Genomic DNA, 23,002 nt, shown 5'->3' on the forward strand with positions numbered 1-23,002 from the left:
AATTAATTTTTGCTATTCCCTAATTTTGCAATGATGATGTGATTATTTACTTCAAGCAAGGTTTTTCACTTGTATATATACACTAAATACATGTACACTGCTTGCTGTCATATAAATCAAAACTTACCGTATTTGTACACAGACAACATGAGTAGGCAGATTTTTTTTTTTTTTTCTTTTTCTTTTTTGCCATGGACTGCAGTCACCTGATGCATCGTGAAGAATTATTAGCAGGATGACCACAGTCACCTAATGCGGCCAAAGGGTTAAGCCAAGATGGCTGCCCAGTGTTTACATTCACTGCGGTTGTCTCCCTTTCATTCTATTTCATGTGCACAAGGCCACTGATATACCATTACAACTGCCAAATAACAGTCCGAGTGCACAACAAATAGTGCAGTGTGAGATATTAAATGGAATGATAACTTTTTCAGTGTGAAATACTGAAACTGATGACTTTTACATCATGTCTGGCATGGATGCTATCCCTAGTGAAAAGCATGGTGCTACTGAAAGCACGAAGGGCAGAACGAAAAGGAGTAATTCTTTTTTTTAGATTTTAAGTTATGCGGGCCTTGGCCCCCTTCCCTATCCCCATTCAACCCATGTTAGGTCAGCTTTGATACATGATAAATCATTATGCGATGAGTTTTCACTTAATGTGTCACCACATACCAAGGCGTGACTGTGCACGGTATTCTCTGAAGCTTAATCAACAGGCATTAGCCAGCATATAATATAAATACACCTTGAGACTGAAAGAGTGAAATTATTTCTAAGCATTTCAGCTGAATGAAATTAAGGTATGCATCAATAAAAAATTATCCTTTATTCCGCTCACATGGCCAAAATTATTTTTTACATCATCCAGACACTACACCATACCACACTCAAAACACTGGAGCTCCATGACTTCTTAATGATTAGTAGCATGCCTGCCTATCTGCTGTTTTGTTTTACATAGCATGCCACATTTATCACACCTGAACTTATTCTCTCCAGAATAAATATGCAAGTGCTGGATGAGGCTGATTTCCATACTTGAAATATTTACCTCACTCATCAGAATTATTTTTTCACTGCTGAATGAGTCTGTAGGTGCTGGGACAGGTTATCCTTTCTCCCAAACAGTTTACCACATTCATTACACTTTAATTTCTTCACTCCTGAATGCATTAGTAAGTGTCTTTTGAGAACATGGTTAAAGCCAAACAATTTACCACATTCATCACATCCAAACCTTTTCACCCCTGAGTGAATCAGCATATGTTGGGTAAGCTGGCTTTTCCTGCCAAACAGATTACCACACTCATTACACTTGAATTTCTTTACTTCCGAATGAACAAGTGAGTGGGTACTGAGATCCTTTTTACGGGTAAAGAGCTTACCACATTCATCACACCTGAAATTCTTAACTCTTGAATGAATTAACAGGTGCCGGGCGAGGTCACTTTTCTGGGCAAACAGATTACCACATTCATCACACTTGAACTTCTTCACTCCCGTATGAATTAGTAGGTGCCTGGTAAGATGAATTTTTAAAGCAAACAGTTTATTACAGTCATCACACTTAAATTTCTTCACTCCTGAATGAATCTGTTTGTGCTGGGAGAGACTCTCTTTTCTCCCAAATAGTTTACCACATTCATTACACTCAAACTCCTTCACTCCTGAATGAACTACTGAGTGTCGGGTAAGTTTGCTCTTACAGTTAAACATTTTACCACAATCTAAACATTTTAATTTCTCAGCTTTAGCTGTAAAGGTGCCTGCGTCTTGGACAATCCCATCACTGATGAACATTTCCTCATTCACCTCACATGCTAATTTCACATCTACATCTGGTTCTTCTTTAATCTCCCTCATTATTCCTACATCTACCTCACACTCTGATTTCACAACTGGTTCTTCTTTAATCATCTCCATTACATCTTCCATCCAAGCTCTCTTAATACCTTCCAGACTTAGTCAACTCTCCACTCTGTTCCACTTCACTATTAGCTTTGCTGACTGCCACCAATATGACTGCACTAATCAACATCAATGTTATGTAAAAAAATGTTCTCATTGCTACTGAATAATACACGCCAAGACAAAATACTATTCTACCATAAATGTCATCATAAACATCTACTAAACTACAGATGAAACATAAATTTAACTATGCAGGTCATTACTACAAAATTATAAACTGCCAATACAGAGACTGAAACTGCCAGGGTTTCTGAATTTAACAGCTGTCCCTAAAAATTTCTACACCTCTAGAACAACCGTAAGTAAAAAGAATACCAGTACAATTAAATGATCCTGGTTCCAATCTCATCACACATCAAATAATCCATATTTATTACACTGAAGGGAAATAACACGGTAAAACCATCAAACTATAAGCTGATGTCCCTCTTGTAGGATGCACTTAGACAAAACAAGGTGTGACCTCACTGCTGTCTATACTTAACATTTACTACTTAGGCAGGTCCATGATGACCACAGTGTTGATGTGTCTGCTTCAATGATCTGACTTCATCTGTGAACCTGGAACAAGAGCTGCCATTAGACCAGCATCTATGTGACCCTGATACAAGTAATACTGTACAATACTTCAATCACACACAGCAAGGAGGAACAGCGTGAGGATTTGATTCATGCAACAACCATTACCTTAGAAGTGGGGTAAGCAGAGTCCGCATCACCTCCTCGGATGCACTCACTGCTGGCTGCCTTGTACAATTAGGCTTCAACTCTCCAGCTGCTATCACAACACTCACCTGAAACACAATACAGTTCACTCAACACTCTGCTTGGTGAACAAATACATCAATTCGGTGGAACCACACTGCACTGAAAATCAGTGGCTTGGACCGGATGCACTGCAATGTGCATTTGTTGGGAAAAATGTTCAAGCCACTAGTACAATTTCTAAGTAACTTACCCCCTGACAAACTGCACTCTTAAGAAAATAGTTTTACCATTAACTGGATCTTAAATCTAGTGAGTCCCATGTGAAGAACATGCATGATAAGCCAAAGACCCTCAAGTCACCCTTGTGCCACCAAATACTATCCAATGTGCAGTGGATACTTCTACCACCAGGCAGGTGCCACCCCTTCATCACCAAACACTACTCAGTGTGCAAGTGCTAAAAAAGGACACCTTCCAGTGGTGACACTGATATACACTTTCTAGTGGTGGCAATGATATTCACCTTCCAGTGATGGAACAGATATAAACCTTCCAGTGGTGGCACTGATACACACCTTCCAGTGGTGGCACTGATATAACAGGAGGATACTGGAAAACATGAGAAAGGCAACTTCAGCCAACAGACCTGATTCCGATGAACCTTGGACTACAACTGTTGCTACAGCTACCCAATGTGGCACAGATACTTAGGGTAAATTTTCACGTTCACATGGACAGAAATACATGGTTTGGATATTTTAAAAAGTATGAAGAATATTTGAGGGGCCATGCAATGGAAGGGGTTCACAAACCATTGGCCGGAAAATGCATTTTTGTTGGATAACACTATTTTTAACCATCTATCACGTGGCTCTGGATGAGAACACCCTCCACCACTGGAAGTGTGGTTGAAAGTCCTTCAAAAAAAAGTACCGGTACTGTACATCATCCAGCTAAGAGTCTGTGTGTGTGTGTGTGTGTGTGTGTGTGTGTGTGTGTGTGTGTGTGTGTGTGTGTGTGTGTGTGTGTGTGTGTGTGTGTGTGTGTGTGTGTGTGTGTGTGTGTGTGTGTGTGTGTGTGTGTGTGTGTGTGTGTGTGTGTGTGTGTGTGTGTGTGTGTGTGTGTGTGTGTGTGTGTGTGTGTGTGTGTGTGTGTGTGTGTGTGTGTGTGTGTGTGTGTGTGTGTGTGTGTGTGTGTGTGTGTGTGTGTGTGTGTGTGTGTGTGTGTGTGTGTGTGTGTGTGTGTGTGTGTGTGTGTGTGTGTGTGTGTGTGTGTGTGTGTGTGTGTGTGTGTGTGTGTGTGTGTGTGTGTGTGTGTGTGTGTGTGTGTGTGTGTGTGTGTGTGTGTGTGTGTGTGTGTGTGTGTGTGTGTGTGTGTGTGTGTGTGTGTGTGTGTGTGTGTGTGTGTGTGTGTGTGTGTGTGTGTGTGTGTGTGTGTGTGTGTGTGTGTGTGTGTGTGTGTGTGTGTGTGTGTGTGTGTGAGAGAGAGAGAGAGAGAGAGAGAGAGAGAGAGAGAGAGAGAGAGAGAGAGAGAGAGAGAGAGAACGTAGCAGGGCCACGGGCTTCCCTCAATGATAGGCTGGCTGTCCATCGAGGTGTATTTGGTGGGAAATTTAGCCATACCATTTGTCGGTCCCAGCTGTTTTGCTCTCTTTGAAGCATGCAAAAAGGAATTCTCACTGTTTTACTGCCATCTTTTGCAACTTTTACAGAGATTTGTGTGTGATTACTGGGGTAACAATGTCATGATGTGCTGGTGATAGTGATGAAAGTGTTACTGGGCACTCAGGAATTTGTGAAAATAGAGGTTTTGTGGTGAAGTCGTTCAATAGCAACATGGCCATTTGGGGGGACCCATACCACATTTGTAATATTTAATGGTACCTGTACTTATCTTTGTTCTAATAATTGTTATTTCTTGCTTAAACAATCAAGTCTTGCCAGAAAATGGGTTGAAACTTCAGCAAAATAAAAATAAAAAATGAAAAAATATTATTAATAAATATTAATCCCCCTGTGGCAAGGGGGACAATCTGGCTGCACTATGAGGTGGCATTACTACTCTGTGGCCAGGTTGTGCTAGGAAGAATTCTGCCACCATATTCTGTGTGTGTAGTAAAAGGTGACTACAAAAGGCAGGGTGAGGGGACTTGGAACCCCCTCCTCTGTTTTTTTAGTTCCTACAATGAGACAGGGCATAAAAAGGGATGGGGATTGAGTTACCTCTGTACCCTGAAGATTGCGTCTATGAACATGCGTGGATGTAGTACAACTGAGGTGAAAAGGAAGAAGACTGGGAGAATGTCTGTGAAAAGAAAGTTGGATGTGTCAGCTTTGAGTGAAACAAAGATGAAAGGGAAAGGTGAGTCTAAATTGGGAAGTGTGAATGGAAGGATGTCAGGTGTCAGTAGAGGAAGGGCAAGAGAAGGTGTGGTCTTGTTAGTGAGCCTGGAAGTGCAGCAGTGTGACTGAACAGAAGGAGGTGTCATCAAGACTGATGTGGGTGAAAACGAAATTTGGACATGAGTTGTGTGTGTGTGTGAGTGTATATGGGCCTAATAGTGAAAGGGATGCAGAAGAGAGGGAGTCTTTCTGGAATGATGTTGATAAGTTTCTGCAGAGTTCTGAAGCAAATGTGAAAGTGGTAATGATGGGAGATCTGAATGCTAGAGTGGGAAACGTAACAGCTGAAGGTATAGTTGGTATGCATGGTGTGCCGAGAAGAAATGAAAATGGGGAACGAATGATAGGGATGTGTGTTGAGCGAGAGATGGTGATTGGAAATACCTTGTTTAAGAAGAATGACATTTGTAAGAATACATGGGTGAGACAAGAGGGTGGAAGGGTTGTTGATAAAGCATTGATGGACTATGTGGTGGTGTCTGGGAATACAAGAGAAATACTCTTGGATGTGAGTTTTGACAGGGGAGGATGAAGGTATGTCTGACCACTACCTGGTGGAGGGAAAGTTGAGAGTAAGTATGAGGTTGGTAAGAGCATAAGGAGTTAGGTGCAGCAGGGAAGATTTGAAGGTAAGTGAGTTGGATAAAAGAGAGAAAATAATTATCAAGAGAAGTTGGAAAATGAGTGGAATGCAGTGAAAGATCGGGAAAATGGCAGTGTGGAGGAGGAATGGCATTTGTTTAAGAGTGCTGTGGTGGGACATGCAGAAGAAGTGTGCGATGTGAGATGAGTGGGTGGTGGTGAAAGATAGGGAAGTGAATGATGGTGTGAGGAAGTAAGTATGGCTGTGACTGAGAAGAGATGTGCACATGAAGTGTGGCTGCAGAGGAAGGATGAGGCATCACATAAGATGTATAAGGAAAAGAAGAATAGGGCAAGAAGGGCTGTGCATGATGCTAAAGTGGCAGCAGATGAGAGAAGGGGTAGGCGGTTGACTGAGAATTTTCAATGAATACGAAAATGTTTTGGAAGGGGGTGAAAAGGGTAAGAAAGGGAGAGTCTGGGAAGGAAGTGCAAGAAAATGCAGAGAATGGAAGGATGTTAACTGAGATGGATGCAGTAAGGAAGAGGTGGGCAAAGTATTTTGAAAGATTGTTATGTGCAGAGGAGGAAAGGGAGGCTGAGATTGTGGCAGATGGAAGGGTGCATGAATAAATGTATTGGGAGAGTTGAATGATTCTTTGATCAAGATGGAGGAAGTGCACAAGGCAGTCAAGGAAATGAAAGCATAGAAAGCTGGAGGCAGGGTTGGTGATTTTCTTTTTTAAATAAAAAAAACAATGATTTTATTTATTCAATTTATTTGATTTTTTCATTTATCATATGGCTAATATTTCAAAAGCAGTATACTGAATACTGCTTACTTCATGTCCTGTCTATCCAATGAAGGCTGAAAGCCACTGCCCAGAATCCAGATACATACCTGTTCAAGTCCTGTCTGTACACTACTGGTGAAGGCTGAGTTGCCAGTGGTGATCAAGACAGTATATTCCAAAGCTGATTATATTACCACACAGAAAAATCTTGAGCTGATATTATTATGACATGGCCTTAAGTGACCATGCATAGCCTACCTAATCTTATGGCTTTGGTTTTTGATTTATGGCTCAATATTTCAGAGGTACAAATAATTTCAATACTTTGTTACAGAAATGTACAAATATTTTTTGTCACAATATAGCAATTTCTAATGGCACCATTCTCCAAAATCTACTAACTTAATGCTTAAGTATCTGAATAAATGAATGCCAACACAAAGTTATACACAACTTTTATAACCCATCAGATTTTATTTTTGTTAACTTTAGGTTAAAAAAAAAAAAACAATGATTTAATCTATCTATCACCAGATGCCATAATCCAGCAAAAGTTGGCCACAAACAAATCACCTCCATGTCGCTCTGTCCCCCACCATTTCACTGCCCTGCTCCCAACTCATACTCCCTCTCTCATATACCTCTCCACTCCATCCCTCCATCTCATCTTTGCTTCCCCCTCCCTCTCCCCCCCTCCACCTCGCTCACATACACTCTTCTCATCAGTCACTCACTCTCCATCCTCTCCACATGGACAAACCACCTTAGTGTGTTTCTCCTAAAGCTTCCTATCACATCCACATCCACACCAAAACAGCCTTCACTTCCTCATTTGTCAGCCTGTCTCTCCATGTGACTCCACATGCTCCTCTCAAATAACCCATTTCCACTGCTCTCACTCTTGACTTCTGTCCTCCCAGCAAGCTCCAAGCTTCACTTTCATACATTAAGAGTTGGTATCACAATACTGTCATATAGTAGCTTTTTCACTTCCATGCTCACTTCCCTGTTTCTTATCACTGCTTTCAAGGAACCAGCAAGCTTTCTTCCCTGCTGCACCCTTTCAAGCACTTCACCCTCCAAACTTCCATCCTTACTTATCACACTACCCAAGTACTTAAACGCATTCACATTCTCCATTTCCTCCCCATACAATCTCATTGTACATTCACTGACTTCACTTCTCTCGAAGACCATCACTTTACTCTTCCCTACATTCACCTTTAGATTTTGTTTCTTACACACTCTTCCAAACCCATCCACTAAGCCTTGCAGCTCCCCTTCATCTTCACTTGACAACACAGTATCATCTGCAAACAACAGTATAGGGAGTTTCCAAACACTGCCCTCTCTCACTAAGGCCACTCCAACATTCACTGCCCTACCTTGTATCTCTTTTATAACCCCATCTATGGACAGACTGAACAACCAAGGAGACACGACATATCCTTGTTTCAATCCAACCATCAAATAGAAAAATTCATTCAGTTCACTATCCACACGCACTGCAGCCTTAGCACCTTCATACATATTCTTCACGGCCTTCAACAACTTCTCATCTACTCCTTATATTCTTAATACTTTCCACAATGCCTGTCTATCCACCCTGTCATATGCGCTCTCCAAATCCATGAAGGCTGCATACAGCTTCTTTCCCTTCTCTAGAAACTTTTCCAATAAAGATCTAAGAATTAAAATCTGATCTACACAACCCCTGCCTAAATCCTCCCTGTTCTTCTCCAACTATTTTTTTTTTTTTTTTTTTTTTTTAATATCAGAAAAGAGGAAGGAAAAACAAATGAATAAAAAAAAATAATAATCCATACACCAGAATACTGGTGTCCTCTGTTCATAAAATATCTGTAACAGTTAGATTTGAGCAGCTGTAGGCTGAAGTTTGGAAGGAAACAACTCTGGGGACGCAAGTTCCAAAAAGATGCAGTATGGGGAATGAAAGAATTCTGATAGGCAGAAGTTCTGCAATACGGCTGAGTGACATTCCAGTCATGAGCGCTACCAGATGCCCGTGTAGCACGAGGGAAGGCATGGAGTGGTGGCACCATGGATGCAACTTCATCTGAGCATTTACCATAAAAATATCTGTAAAATAATGCAAAGAAGGCAACATTTCTTCTTACTTGTATGGGAGGTAGTTTATTTGTAATGGCAGTGTTGTTAATTCTAACAGCCTTGTTCTGAATTTTGTCTAGTTGTTTTAATGCAACCTCTCCACATCCATTCCACAAGGGTGAGCAATATTCAAGCTGAGAGCGCACATGACTTATAAATTATAGCTAACTGCTCGTCAGTGAAGAAGTTACGGACTCTGTACAATTATCAAAGTTTCCTTGAGGCGGTCTTAGTAAGTGATCTAACATGAGAAGGCCAGCTGAGGGCATTGTTAAGTGAGATGCCGAGAATTTCAATACTTTTGGAGATGGGAATATTAGTAGTACTGAGGGTAATACATGAATCTGGCAATATCTGTCTATTAGTAAAATGTATAGTTTTACTAGCATTAAATGAGACAAGGTTGTTTTGTCTCCATTCACTGATCACAGATAGGTCTTGATTTATGGAGATGGCTGCACTGAGTTGAGAGGCAGATATATTAGACGTTGTAAATGGGTGTCTGAGTGTGAATGAACTATGTAGTGTTGAGTCATCTGCATATGAGTGGATGGGATTGTGGGTGACAGATAAGAGATCATTAATATGAACCAGGAACAGGGTTGGTACCAGAACTGATCCCTGCGCCACTCCGGCATTAATTGAGTGGAAATTGGAATATACATCATCTACTTTTACTCTTATTTTCCTGTCACTGAGATACAAGGAGATCAAAGGAACAAAAGACATTAGTCCATAGCAAGGGAGTTTGGACAGCAGGGAATGGTGCCATACTCTATCGAAAGCTTTAGAAATATCAAGGGCTACTGCATGAGTTTCTCCATGTAGGTCAATTGATTGACAGATGGTATGAGTTATGAGACTATGTCAATGGTGGATCTTTCGTGGCGAAAACCATATTGTCTATCACTAATTAAGTTGTTGGATTCAAGATGTTTAACAATGTGCTTATTAATTTAAGTTTCAAATACCTTACCAACAGAAGATGTGACTGCTATTGGTCTGTAATTAATGGGGTCAGAGGAACTTCCTTTCTTCGGAATTGGGTGGATATTGGCTTTTTTCCATGAATTTGGGAATGAAGACATACGTATGCATAGTCTGAATAATTTAGACAGAACAGAGGCAAGTTCAGGGGAACACTTTTTCAAAACAATTGGCGGAATTCCATCTGGGCCTGGAGCTTTGTTGGTGGGTAAATTGTCTAGGATGGATTTTACGTATCTTGTCTGTATTTTAAGTGGAACAATTTCGGAAGAGTCAAGTTCTAGTGCTGGGATCTTCTGGCTGGCATCGTCCATGATAGAATTTCTGGCAAATGTACTGGCAAAAATATCTGCTTTCCCTAACTCTGTCAAAAAGTATCCTACCATATACTTTTAATATTACATTAAGAAGGCAAATGCCCCTATGATTACCACACACTTCTTTTTTCCCTTTTCTTTGTACAGGGGCACAATTATACCTGACTTTCAATCCTCCGGGGCTCTACCTTCCTCCCAGGCCAATCTGCACATCTTCTGCATCCATTCTATTACTACCTCTCCCCCATGCTTCACCATTTCACCACACACTCCATCAATTCCTGGGACTTTCCCCCATTTTAATTTTCTTCAATGCTTCCACAACTTCCATCCTACTGATTTCTTCCTCTCCTCTCACATCCCTCCTTCTCCCAGCCATTCCCCAGCCTCTTATACTTGCATTACTTTCATTCTCTTTGTTCAACAGCTCATTAAAGTGTTCTCTCCATCTGCTCACTTTTTCTCCCTTCTCCACTAGTAATATACCAGTTTTATCCTTCACTCCCCAACTAACTTCTTTGGCACCCTGTCTTGCTCTCTTTACCTCTTTCCAGAACATTTTCTTACATTCGCTCCATTTTACACTCAAATTCCTCCCAAATTCCTCATCCACTCTCTTCTTACTCGTCTTACTAATCTTTTCACCTCTCTCTTCCTCTCTACATTTAACTCTCTATTCAGTCTCTCAACTTCTTCGACACCCCCGTTTCTCATCCACTCTCTATATCTATCTATCTATTGCCAGACGCCTCAATCCCGTTTGGGGTGGCCACAAACAAATCGCCTCCAAGTCGCCCTGTCCCCCGCCATTTCAATGCCCTGCTCCCAACTCACACCCCCCTCTCTCATATACCTCTCCACCCCATCCCTCCATCTCATCCTCGGCCTCCCCCTCCCTCTTCCCCCCTCCACCTCACTCATATACACTCTCTTCGTCAGTCTTTCACCCTCCATCCTCTCCACATGGCCAAACCACCTCAGTGTGTTCCTCATAACGCTTCCTATCACATCCACATCCACACCACAACGCTCCTTTATATCCTCATTCGTCAGCCTGTCTCTCCATGTGACTCCTCTTAAATAACTCATTTCCACTGCTCTCACTCTTGACTTGTGTCCTTCCAACAATGTCCAAGCTTCACTTCCGTACGTTAGAGTTGGTATCACAATACTGTCATGTAGTAACTTTTTCACTTCCATGCTCACTTCCCTGTTTCTTATCACTGCTTTCAAGGAACCAGCAACCTTTCTTCCCTGCTGTACCCTTTCAAGCACTTCACCCTCCAAACCTCCATCCTTACTCATCACACTACCCAAATACTTAAACGTACTCACATTTTCCAATTCCTCACCATCCAACCTCGCTGTACATTCACTAACTTCACCTCTCTCAAAGACCATCACTTTACTCTTCCCTACATTCACCTTTAGGTTCCGTTTCTTACACACTCTCTCAAACTCATCCACCAAGCCTTGCAGCTCCCCTTCGTCTTCACCCAACAACACAGTATCATCTGCAAACAACAGTACAGGGAGTTTCCAAACACTATCCTCTCTCACCAGGGCCACTCCAACATCCACTACCCTACCTTGTACCTCTTTTATTACCCCATCCATGTACAGATTGAACAACCATGGAGACATGACACATCCCTGTTTCAAACCAACTTTCAAAGAGAAAAATTCACTTAGTTCACCATCCACACGCACTGTAGCCTTCGCACCATCGTACATACACATCACAGCATTCAACAACTTCCCATCTACTCCATATATTCTTAACACTTTCCACAATCCTTGTCTATCCACCCTGTCATATGCTTTCTCCAAATCCATGATAGCCGCATACAACTTCTTTCCCTTCTCTAGAAACTTTTCCACTAAAGATCTAAGAATGAATATCTGTTCTACACAACCTCTTCCCTTCCTAAAGCCTCCCTGTTTTTCTCCAACTAATTTCTCTGTTCTTTCTCTAACTCTGTCTATAAGTATCCTACCATACACTTTTCCTATTATACTAAGAAGACAAATGCCCCTATGATTACCACACACTTCTTTTTCCCCTTTTCCTTTGTACAAGGGAATAATTATACCTGACTTCCAATCCTCCGGGACTCTACCTTCCTCCCAGGCCAATCTGCACATCTTCCACATCCATTCTACTACTATCTCTCCCCCATGCTTCAGCATTTCACCACACACTCCATCAATTCCTGGGGCTTTCCCCGATTTAACTTTCTTCATTGCTTCCACAACTTCTATCCTATTGATTTCTTCCTGTCTTCTCACCTCCCTCCTTCTCCCAGCCATTCCCCAGCCACTTATACTCGAATTACTTCCATCCTCTACGTTCAACAATTCCTTAAAGTGTTCTCTCCATCTGCTCACTTTTTCTCCCTTCTCCACTAGTAATCTACCATTTTTATCTTTCACTCCCCTGCTAACTTCACTTCCACCCTGTCTTACTCTTTTCACTTCTCTTCAGAACATTTTCTTACAGTCCCTCCACTTTACACTCAAATTCCTTCCAAATTCCTCATCCACTCTCTTCTTACTCTCTCTTACTAATCTTTTCACCTCTCTCTTCCTTTCCACATATAACTCTCTCTTCCGCCTCTCAACTTCTTCCACGCCCCTATTTCTCATCCATTCATTGTATGCTTTCTTCTTTTGTGCCAAAGCCTGTTTCACCTCTTCAGTCCACCACGCTGTTCCTTGCACCCCCCTCCGTCTTCTCTTCCTTCCACACACCACATCACATGCTGCACATATTTCTCCTGTAAATATCTTACACATACCTTCCACGTCTCCCATCTGCTCCAATTCATATTTGCCCAATCGTTCCTCCACTTCTCTCTTATACTCTGCCTTTTTCTCATCCTCTTGTAACCTTTCCACTCTCCTTGTAACTACTCCTTCCTCTCGTCTTTCCCTTCTTCTATTCCTCCATCTTACTTGCATCCTAATTCTGGCCACCACCAAGTAGTGGTCAGAAAGTCCACTCCCCTAACCTCTATACACTCTTGCATCCTTTACACATCTTCGCATCCTTTCATCCACACACACATAATCAATCATTGCCTTCCTTTCATTCAGTTCACCACCCACCCTTCTCATCACTCGCTATGTATACCTGTGGATCATTTTATGCCTGAAGAGGGTATTGGCTATCACCAACCCCCTCCCAGCACAAATGTCCTTAGCACTGCCGTTCTCATCCATCTCTGCAGGCACACCCCACACACCAACTACTTCAACCACCTTCACATTCCCTACTTTTCCATTCATATCTCCAATCAAAAATACTCTCATTCCTTTCAAACCTTTCCAAGCACACTTCCACATTTGTCCAGAACACTTCTCTCACTCTGCTTGCACAATCTTGTGTTGGCACATACACGCACACAATCGCCCACATTTGTAGTCCAACTTTCACTCTTACCCACACAATCCTTGAGCCAACTGATCCACACTCTCTTATATTCTCCTTCCATCTGTTACTCACAACAATACACACTCCTTCTTTTGCCCTCTCATTCTCACCTACTTCCATACATATACCCCAACCATACTCCCATTCTCTCACACTCTCACCTCCCCATTTAGTTTCAGTTAATCCACATACATCCACTTTTGCACCCTCAAGCACCTGTACAATCTCTCTCTCTTTCACCTCATCATTTGCACCCCTTACAGTCCATGTAGCTATCCGTAAGTCCCTTGTTCGGTTCTTAGTCGTCCCCTTTTGGTCCATCCTGGTCCGAGGCTTCTTGTTCGTATCTTTAGTTGTTTTCTGGGGAGGGGCACTAACCCTCCACCAACCCACTTGTTTTCACGTAGGGTACACGTGTTTGTTGGCTATAAGGTTACCACATGATTAAATCAATGCCAACCCTGGTTGCAAGTATGGATGGGTGTGCTATGGAATGCCTGAAAGGTGGTAGAGCGACCATTGTTGAGTGGTTAGTAAGACTATTGAATGTGTGTTTTGTGAGTGGTATGGTGCCGACTGACCGGGCAAATGCTTGTGTGGTTCAGTTGTATAAAGTATGGGTGTATGTATGAATGTACTAGCTTTAGTCCTTAACCCGCTGCGTCCCGACGACGCATGGATACGTCACCACGTTTTGTCACGGTGACACCCGACGACGTATCCATACGTTATGCAACTGTGAGGTCCGTCATTTCCACATTTTTCAAGTTTCACGAGTGATTTTTGGTAGGCATATGTGGGAAACCTTCCTCTACCCAATGCCTGGTGGGGATAATGCCTGACCCCACCTCCCCCCCCCGCACGCCATTTTCTCGGCAACTCACCTGTTAGCAGTGACCTGGCCAATAAAGACATGTCGCACCACTTTCTCTCCAATGACGAAATTCAAGGCAAAAGTGACTCCTCAGGTGGAGGACAAAGGAAGAAATAAGCCAGAGGAAGAAGCAAGCGGAAGTGATGAGGCAGTAACGTCGTAAAAGAAGGTGCCATATGTTGATGTTTTTGGTGAGTGAACAACGCTTATATCGCCTATATTACTGTCTGGAAACCAATATACTATTATACTACATATAAATTCGTACCAAATAAATAAATATCTAACCAGTTATGAATGGTTTGAAATAGCTACCCCTCCCACAGAAAACGTTTTCTCTGGACCCTGGCCTGAGAGAACACGGTAACAAGGTGAAGGTACTCTTACTTCTACCGTATTTCTAAACTCAACTGAGCACTTTCTAAATTTTCGATGTTTTCTCATAAAAAGTGGAGGTTTTAGCAAAAAAAAAAAAAAAAAAAAAAAAAAAAAAAATCTGCCAGGATTGGGGGGGGGGTCATTGGTGAAAAATCTGCCAGTACGTGGCAGGTTAAGTGCCAGCTGATGTGTATAGCTGTGACGATTCAGGGTGCGGAGCACCGCCAGCTGACGGGATATACCGCAAGCACCTTCCCGCCACCCTTTGAGCTAGCGACCATTTTCTAGGACACCCATCGGGTAGGTAGGATCCCCAGGTACCTCTAGGTTGTGCGGTTCAGTCTGTACATGACACTGGTAGCATGAGGAGCCATGTCTTCTTCTTTGTCATCGTCTGATTCCATACCACCGCACGCAGGGCCGATAGCCTCATCGGCCCCCATGAAAGTTCTCCCCTTAGTGCTGGGAAAGGGCTCGGTGATAGTGCCATCGGTCATGCGTTGGACAGCACCATGTCCTCATGGACACTTAGTGAAAGTACTGTACATCCTTGGAGAAAAGGGGCTATCATGTCGAAAGCGATCTCTCTTGCCCTCCGACAGTGATGAGCTCACTGAGGAGGAGGAGGTAATGACCCAGCACACTGGGCAGGTGAGTGTGGAGTTGGCGATCATCAACGAAATAAACATCGACGAGCAGTTTCACCGTCACGCTCGCTGCCTACTCGCCAATGTCTCTTCCTCGAACATTCACCTTCACCTCAGCATCTCAAGAGCGGAATCACACCAACTGGGTCCTAAAGCAATGGAACTTTCCACATGGGCCCCACACCAAGAGTCTTCTCAGGGAAGGCTTGCATCAGGTGAGTCATCTCCCACTTACTCCCCCACCTCCCACATCTCTCCCTCTCCTTCCCCCTCACCCCCTGCCCATGGACATGCATGTGGGCGTGTATGTGGGCATGCACGCACGCCGAAAAAATGTCTTGCACATGGGAGACAGGCCGCTTTACCAGGTGTGAGTAGAGTGGATACCTTTGTCTGGGAGGATGGAGCATGATATGAGCCGTTTGTGCCGGTGTTCGACGTGAAAGGAGCAGGTGTTAAAGAGGATGAACTTCCCCCCAGGCCCTAGACTATTAGCAGTACATTCAGGGCTATTTTCACGACTGCTATAATGCAATACCTGGTGGAAGAAATAAATTTCCTCCAGGCTATGTGTGTGCAGTGGCTGGACATGGCTGCCAGCGATAGCACGCACATGAGGGACTGGATACCTGAGGAGATAGGGGGAGTTGTTTGTGGGGCTAGCCCTTACCATGTTGATGGTGTAAGTATGGAAACGTGCTCCACAACTATTGGTCGGTATATGAACTCATGGGCACGCCTGTCTTCGGTGTGTATATGGCCATCCTAAGGTTCCTCCATTTCATAGGTTGTGGAAAATTAGACCATCCCAACAATGCTCAAGGAGTCATTTTCCAGAGTTTTTCGTCCGTTTCAGAAAGTGGTAATTGACGAATTGCTGGTGTTATTCAGGGGCAGGCTGGTATTCAGTATGTGCCGTCCAAGTGTCACCACTTTGGCCTGAAATCTTTTGTCCTTTGTGACTGCAAAATTGGATATGTGCTTGATGTGATACTTTATTCGGCAACAGATGTTGTTATACCTAGTGATGATCCTCACGGTTTCTCGGCATCACTCATGAAAGTGCTGATGGAAAGGCATTTCAACTGGCACCACATTCTGTACATCGATAATTATTAAACTGCCCCAGCATTGACCAAGTATCTGCGTGAACATGGTACTGGGTCCTGCGGAACTGTTAGGGCAAACAGAAAGAGTTTCCCTGTATTTCCAGCAAATACTGAGAAAGGTTCTTACCAAGAAATGTGGTAACATGTTTGCCCTTCTCTGGCATGACAAGAGACGGGTTAACATGTTGTCAACAGTACATAAGGGGGTGTTTGAGGAAACTGGAAAAACACACTACAGGACCAGGGAACCCATGCTGAAGCCAGATGCAGTCAACGATTATAATATCAACATGTGGCTTGTTGATAAATCGGACATGCAAATTGGTGAGGTTGATTGCCTACTTAAGTCCTGCAGGTGGTACAAGAAGGAGTTTTTACACCTTCTTGAATTCGCCGTCCTGAACAGTTTCATAATGTTCAAGGAGCTCGTCAGGAAACCTCTCTCTCTACGAGAATTTGAGAGAGAGCTTGCATGTGAACTTCTTGAAGAATATTCAACTGCACAGGTGGAAGGTACTAGGCGGGGGACAGCAGCTACAGCGGACAGGTTCAGCTGTGCTGAGTATTTCCGGCGGCACAAGCTGGTGAAGATTGGCCGTACCACAACATGGTGTCAAGCCTACGGGCACTGCCACATCTGTAACACGACCAAACGCCGTCCCCCAGCACAAAAAGAGGCAGCCTACCAATGTGCAGAGTGCAAGGTCCCCCTGCGCCCTAAATGTTTTTGCAAGTACCACTCATACTGAACAGGTGTATGGGATAGTGCAAACAGTACACAGGTATGCACAAGTGTGTGTGTTTTTTATAAACACGTGAAATGTTAGATATTATAAGTGATTTCTAGTTAGTGTTATGATATGTCTATCTACCAATCGCCAGACACCCTAGTCCCGTAAGGGATGGCCACAAACAAAACGCCTCATGTCACCCTGTCCCCCACCATTTCATTGCCCTGCTCCCAGCTCACACCCCCCTCTCCCATATACCTCTCCACTCCATCCCTGCATCTCATACTTGGCCTCCCCCTCCCTCTCTCCCCCTCCACCTCACTCACATACATTTTCCTTGTCAGTCTCTCACTCTCTATCCTCTCCACATGTCCAAACCACCTCAGTGTGTTTCTCCTAATGTTTCCTATTACATCCACATTCACACCACAAAGCTCCTTCACTTCCTCATTTGTCAGTCTCTCTCTCCATGTGACTCCACATGCTCCTCTCAAATTACTCATTTCCACTGCTCTCCCTCCAACAAGGTCCAGGCTTCATTACCATACATTGCTTACCACTGTTCTCAAGGAACCAGCAATGTTCCTTCCCTGTTGCACCCTTTCAAGCACTTCACCCTCCAAACTTCCATCCTTACTCATCACACTACCCAAGTACTTAAACACACTCACATTTTCCATTTCTTCCTCATCCAGCCTCACTGTATATTCATTGACTTCATTTCTCTCAAAGACCATAACTTTACTCTTCCCTACATTCACCTTTAGATTCTGTTTCTTACACATTCTCCCAAACTCATTCACTAAGCCTTGCAGCTTCCCTTCGTTTTCACTTAACAACACAGTATCATCTGCAAACAACAGTACAGGTAGTTTCCAAACACTGCCCTCTCTCACTAGGGCTGCTCCAACATCTACTGCCCTACCCCATCTGTATACATACTGAAAAACCATGGAGACATGACACATCCTTGTTTCAATCCAACCTTCAAATAGAAAAATTCCTCATACATACTCTTCACAGCCTTCAACACCTTCCCATCTACTCCATATATTCTTAATACTTTCCACAATCCTTGTCTATCCACCCTGTCATATGCTTTCTCCAAATCTATGAAGGCTGCATACAACTTCTTTCCCTTCTCTACTAAAAGATCTAAGAATGAATATCCGATCTACACAACCTCTTCTCTTCCTAAACCTCCCTGTTCTTCTCCAACTAATTCCTCTGTTATTTCCCTAACTCTGTCAGTAAGTATCCTACCACGTACTTTTCCTATTACATGAAGAAGACAAATGCCCCTATGATTACCACACACTTCTTTTTCCCCTTTTTCTTTGTACACGGGAATAGTTACACCTGAATTCCAATCCCCCAGGAAGGTCAAGCTAATCTATACATCTTCCACATGCATTCTACTAGTATCTCTCCCCCATGCTTCAGCATTGCTCCACACACTTCATCAATTCCTGGGGCTTTCCCCATTTTAACTTTCTTCATTGCCTTCCACAACTTCCATCCTATGGTGGTACCATTCTTAAGTGGCGGGGTGGGTGGGGCACGAACCTCTGTACAGTGTTGCCACGTGTTCCATACCCGCTATGTTAATGGCTCTGATATATGTAATAGGCATCACAATAAGATAAACACATAAGAATATAATGGTAACGTGTGTTTTATAATATATGAAAGAACAGTAAACTTATTATGTGTAAAATATTTATACAGCAATACAGAAATGTGGCATACATATTTTACAGGGTTGCTTAAAAAAAAGTAGTCACTTTTATTGGCTGTTACCATATTTCTGGGGTTGGTAATAATGTCACAATTATGATTATATGATAATGTGCAGGAATATAAGTAAAAATATGTCAATTTCTTAGTAAAAAAAAAATAATACGTTAAACCCTCGTGAGCGGCAACACTCACACACACACCCAGTCCCACCTGGCCAGAGCTTCCTCTATCCTAGGCCTGGTTGGGGACACCTCTTAAAAAAAAAAAAAAATGTGCCAAGACTTTTACCTCCTGGGTGGTGTGAAAATAAAGTTAAATTTACAATATGTACATTATAATGTAAAAGAAAATAACCAAAATGTATCCTAAAATACCACAGACGAGAGAGAGGAGAGAGAGAGAAAGAGAGGGGAGGGAAGGCAGATCAGGGGCAGTGTTGAGTGCAGCTGAGTGAGAGATGGAGGAAGGGAAGGGACGAAGGAGGGAGAGAGTGATTGATGAAAACAAATCATGGTGCCACAATAGTGAGGTCATCTGGTGCCATATGTAAAACAATAATATTTTTAAATATAATTAGATATAATAAAAACAAAATAAAGAAAGCACAAGTTTATAAGTCACTCATAAATGAAACAAAATTCCCAAGGGTGACGCACATCTCCCCCCAGGAGGGAGAGAGAGAGAGAGAAGGCAGGCCAGGGGCAGTGTTGAATGCATTGTCAAGCTGAGGGAAAGATGAAGGGAGGGAAGGAAGGAGGGCGAGAATGATTCAATGAAAACAAATCAAGGCGCCACAACATCGAGGTCATCTGGCGCCATATGCAAAGCAATAATATAATAAAAAACAAAATAAAGAAATGAAAGCACAAGTTTATAAGACATATAAAAGAAACAAAATTCCCTAGGGTGATGCACATCTCCCCCCAGGAGAGAGAGAGAGAGAGAGAGAGAGAGAGAGAGAGAGAGAGAGAGAGAGGGGCATCGCAGGTATGGAAAACGTGGCAACACTGTACAGAGGTTCGTGCCCCACTCAAACCGCCAGTTAAGAATGGTACCACCATAGTGATTTCTTCCTCTCTTCTCACATCCCTCCTTCTCTCAGCCATTCCCCAGCCACTTACCCTTGCATTACTTTCATTCTCTATGTTCAACAATTCCTTAAAGTGTTCTCTCCATTTGCTCACTTTTTCTCCATTGTGTACTACTAATATACCATTTTTATCTTTCACTCTCCAGCTAACTTCTTTGGCACCCTGTCCAACTTTCTTTACCTCTTTCCAGAACATTTTCTTACATTCCCTCCATTTTACACTCAAGTTCCTTCCAAACTCCTCAACCACTCTCTTCTTACTAATCTTTTCACCTCTTTCTTTCTACATATAACTCTCTCTTCCATCTCTCAACTTCGTCCATGTCTCTGTTTCTCATCCACTCACTATATGCTTTCTTCTTTTGTGCCACAGCCTCTATCACCTCTTCAGTCCACCATGCTGTTCCCTGCATCGCCTTTCATCTTCTCTTCATCCCACACACCACCTCACATGCTGCACAGACTTCTGTGAATATCTTGCACACACCTTCCACGTTCCCCATCTGCTCCAATCAATGTTTACCCAATTGCTCCTCCACTTCCCTCTTATAGTCCACCTTTTTTCCATCCTCTTGTAACTTTTCCACTCTCCTTGTATGTACTACTTCCTCCTGTCCTTCCCTTCTTCTATTTCTCCATTTTACTTGGGCTTTAATTCTGACCAGAAAGTCCACTCTCTCAACCTCTATACACTCTTGCATCCATTACACACCTTCTCATCCTTTCATCCAAACACACAATCACTGCCTTCCGTTCATTCATTTCACCACCCACCCTTCTCATCACTCGCCATGTATACCTGTGGATCATTTTGTGCCTGAAGAGGGTATTAGCTATCACTAACCCCCTCCTGGCACAAATGTCCACTAAAGCACTGCTATTCTCATCCATCTCTGCAGGCACACCCCACTCACCAACTACTCCATCCACCTTCACATTTTCTACTTTTCCATTCATATCTCAATCAAAAACACTCACTCCTTTCAAACTTTTCCATGCATGCTTCCACATTTGTCCAGAACTCTTCTCTCACTCGGCTTACACGATCTTGCGCTGGCGTATACACACACACAGTCGCCCACATTTGTAGTCCAACTTTCGATCTTACACAATCCTCGAGCCAACTGATCCATACTCTCTTATATTCTCCTTCCATCTGTTACTCACAACAATACACACTCCTTCTTTTGGTCTCTCATTCTCATCTACTCCTGTGCATATACCCCATCAATACTCCCATTCTCTCACACACTCACCTCTCCATTTAGTTTCAGTTAACCCACATACATCCACTTTTGCACCCTCAAGCACCTGGACAATCTCTCTTTCTTTCACCTCATCATTTGCACCCCTTACATATGAGGCTCCTAATAACATAGTGTACCGAACGCCACATGTTGAAAACGGAGAAAAACGCAGTTAAAGTTGCGTAACTTTCAAATTGCCCTAACTTTGGGACTAGTGAATATTTTTTAGTACTTTTTTTTTTTTTTTTTTAGCTTGAAGTTCGTACTTTCATGTCATGCTAATCTTGGCAGAAGAGAAATTAGTAGCATTCTGAAAGGTACAACAATAGCTGCGTTTTTCTCCAGTGTGGTTATTGAGAGACAAAACGTACTCTAAGTAAGCATTTTTAACAATCAAACCAACCAAAGATATCAGTGGGAAATGTTTACAAAAGCAAAATAGATGTATGTAATACTATTTTCAGAATTTAAAAACCATTCTGAAGAAAAGAAATATTTCATTTTAGCCATTTGAGAATAATGGTAAGCTCTTTTTCTGTTATGGGAAGGACCAGCAGCTTTTTGCACACTCCTAGAGTCACGCATGTTCTCAAAACAATAAGAAAAAACACTAAAACAGCTCTGAAAATAGCCAGTTAATCCAGGCAGTATTCTAGGCCGGCTGGTAAACAAAAAACTGCGTCACGTCGCGACAGATTCCCTGATCACAGTTGCCAATGTCTTGCTGAGCTCCCTGCCTTTCCCATTTTCTGTACATTATGGCTAACTTACCCTTAAAATCATGAAATTTTATGGTAAAATATTCTATTATGTTAGAATAATGGTACAATAATTAATAATGCTATAAAAAAATGCATGACTGTGAGCATAAAGAAATGCTAGTATCTGGTAACACCAGACAACACATTGCTGGCAGGCACTTGGCACATTCTGTGACCAGCATGAAAGCTTGTCGACACAGTGAGGTGAAGCGGGCAGTGAGACCATGTTACAGAAGGGGAATTTGGACCCTACTGCCAGTTGCTTTCTGTACCTCGTGGTTGCTTTCCAGATCAAACAGGGTTTGGGCTACATAGTGGTATACTTAACTCAGTTTCGCTTTTAGTGGCGCTCGGTACACTATGTTATTAGGGGCCTCATACAATACGTTCTACAAGTGCAATGTAATAAGTGTTACTGTTTATTGGATACTGGTGAAAAATTATTGGAAATACCCTGAGTTAGCCTACCTGTTACATGAAAGAAAACCACTTGTGAGTGGGCCAGAAAGAAAATTACCTCATTGGGCATAACTAACTTTTTCCACTCAATACTCAGGAAAATAGTGCTGATTATGTGAGTTTATGTGTATTTGTGATGTGAAGTACAAATAATGTAAGTTGTGTATAACATTTGCAGACATTCACAATGCCCGATTAGTACGAATCAGTCTGAATTATAGTACAAGTTACTACCTCGTACTCAACCATGATGTGTGAAACAGCCACAGCATTTCCTTGTCAAAGTGCAATTACCTGTAATCGTGATGTCAAGTACAATTATAAGTGTTGTAGTAAAGGGAAATTATTATAATTGACACAAGAAGTGAGTACAGAAAAACAAAGTGCTATTTTCTTTCCCACACACCTACAGGGCATAGTGGCACTATGAAATGGGTGGAAAACCCTTTGGTGAGCCACATGGACAAGGTGATGAATCATCCTTACAATGGTGAATAAGAAGTCAAAAAATGAATGTAACCTTACACATTCCAACCAAGGACGCCTGGGCAGTGTTACAATCACCACTCCGGTCAGTGCTGCCAATGCTAGCCAGCAAATCCAAGGTCACAGCCAGTAGCGTGCACTCGGAACCAGCCC

General features: G+C 42.6%; 1 long non-coding RNA gene across 1 annotated transcript; it reads right to left on the reverse strand.

Annotated features, from left to right (window-relative positions):
- Window positions 1-813: 813 nt before the first annotated feature.
- Window positions 814-23,002, reverse strand: LOC145391614 (uncharacterized). The gene is made up of 3 exons (XR_013895885.1): window positions 22,889-23,002; window positions 2,662-2,768; window positions 814-2,535 (listed from the first exon to the last, which is right to left on the reverse strand). It is a non-coding gene; the product is annotated as an uncharacterized LOC145391614 (long non-coding RNA).

Source organism: Coenobita brevimanus, chromosome 2 (genome assembly GCF_032717465.1).
Source record: "Coenobita brevimanus isolate Jiangsu-jjx chromosome 2, ASM3271746v2, whole genome shotgun sequence".
In the NCBI taxonomy this organism is placed as follows: Eukaryota; Metazoa; Arthropoda; class Malacostraca; order Decapoda; family Coenobitidae; genus Coenobita; species Coenobita brevimanus.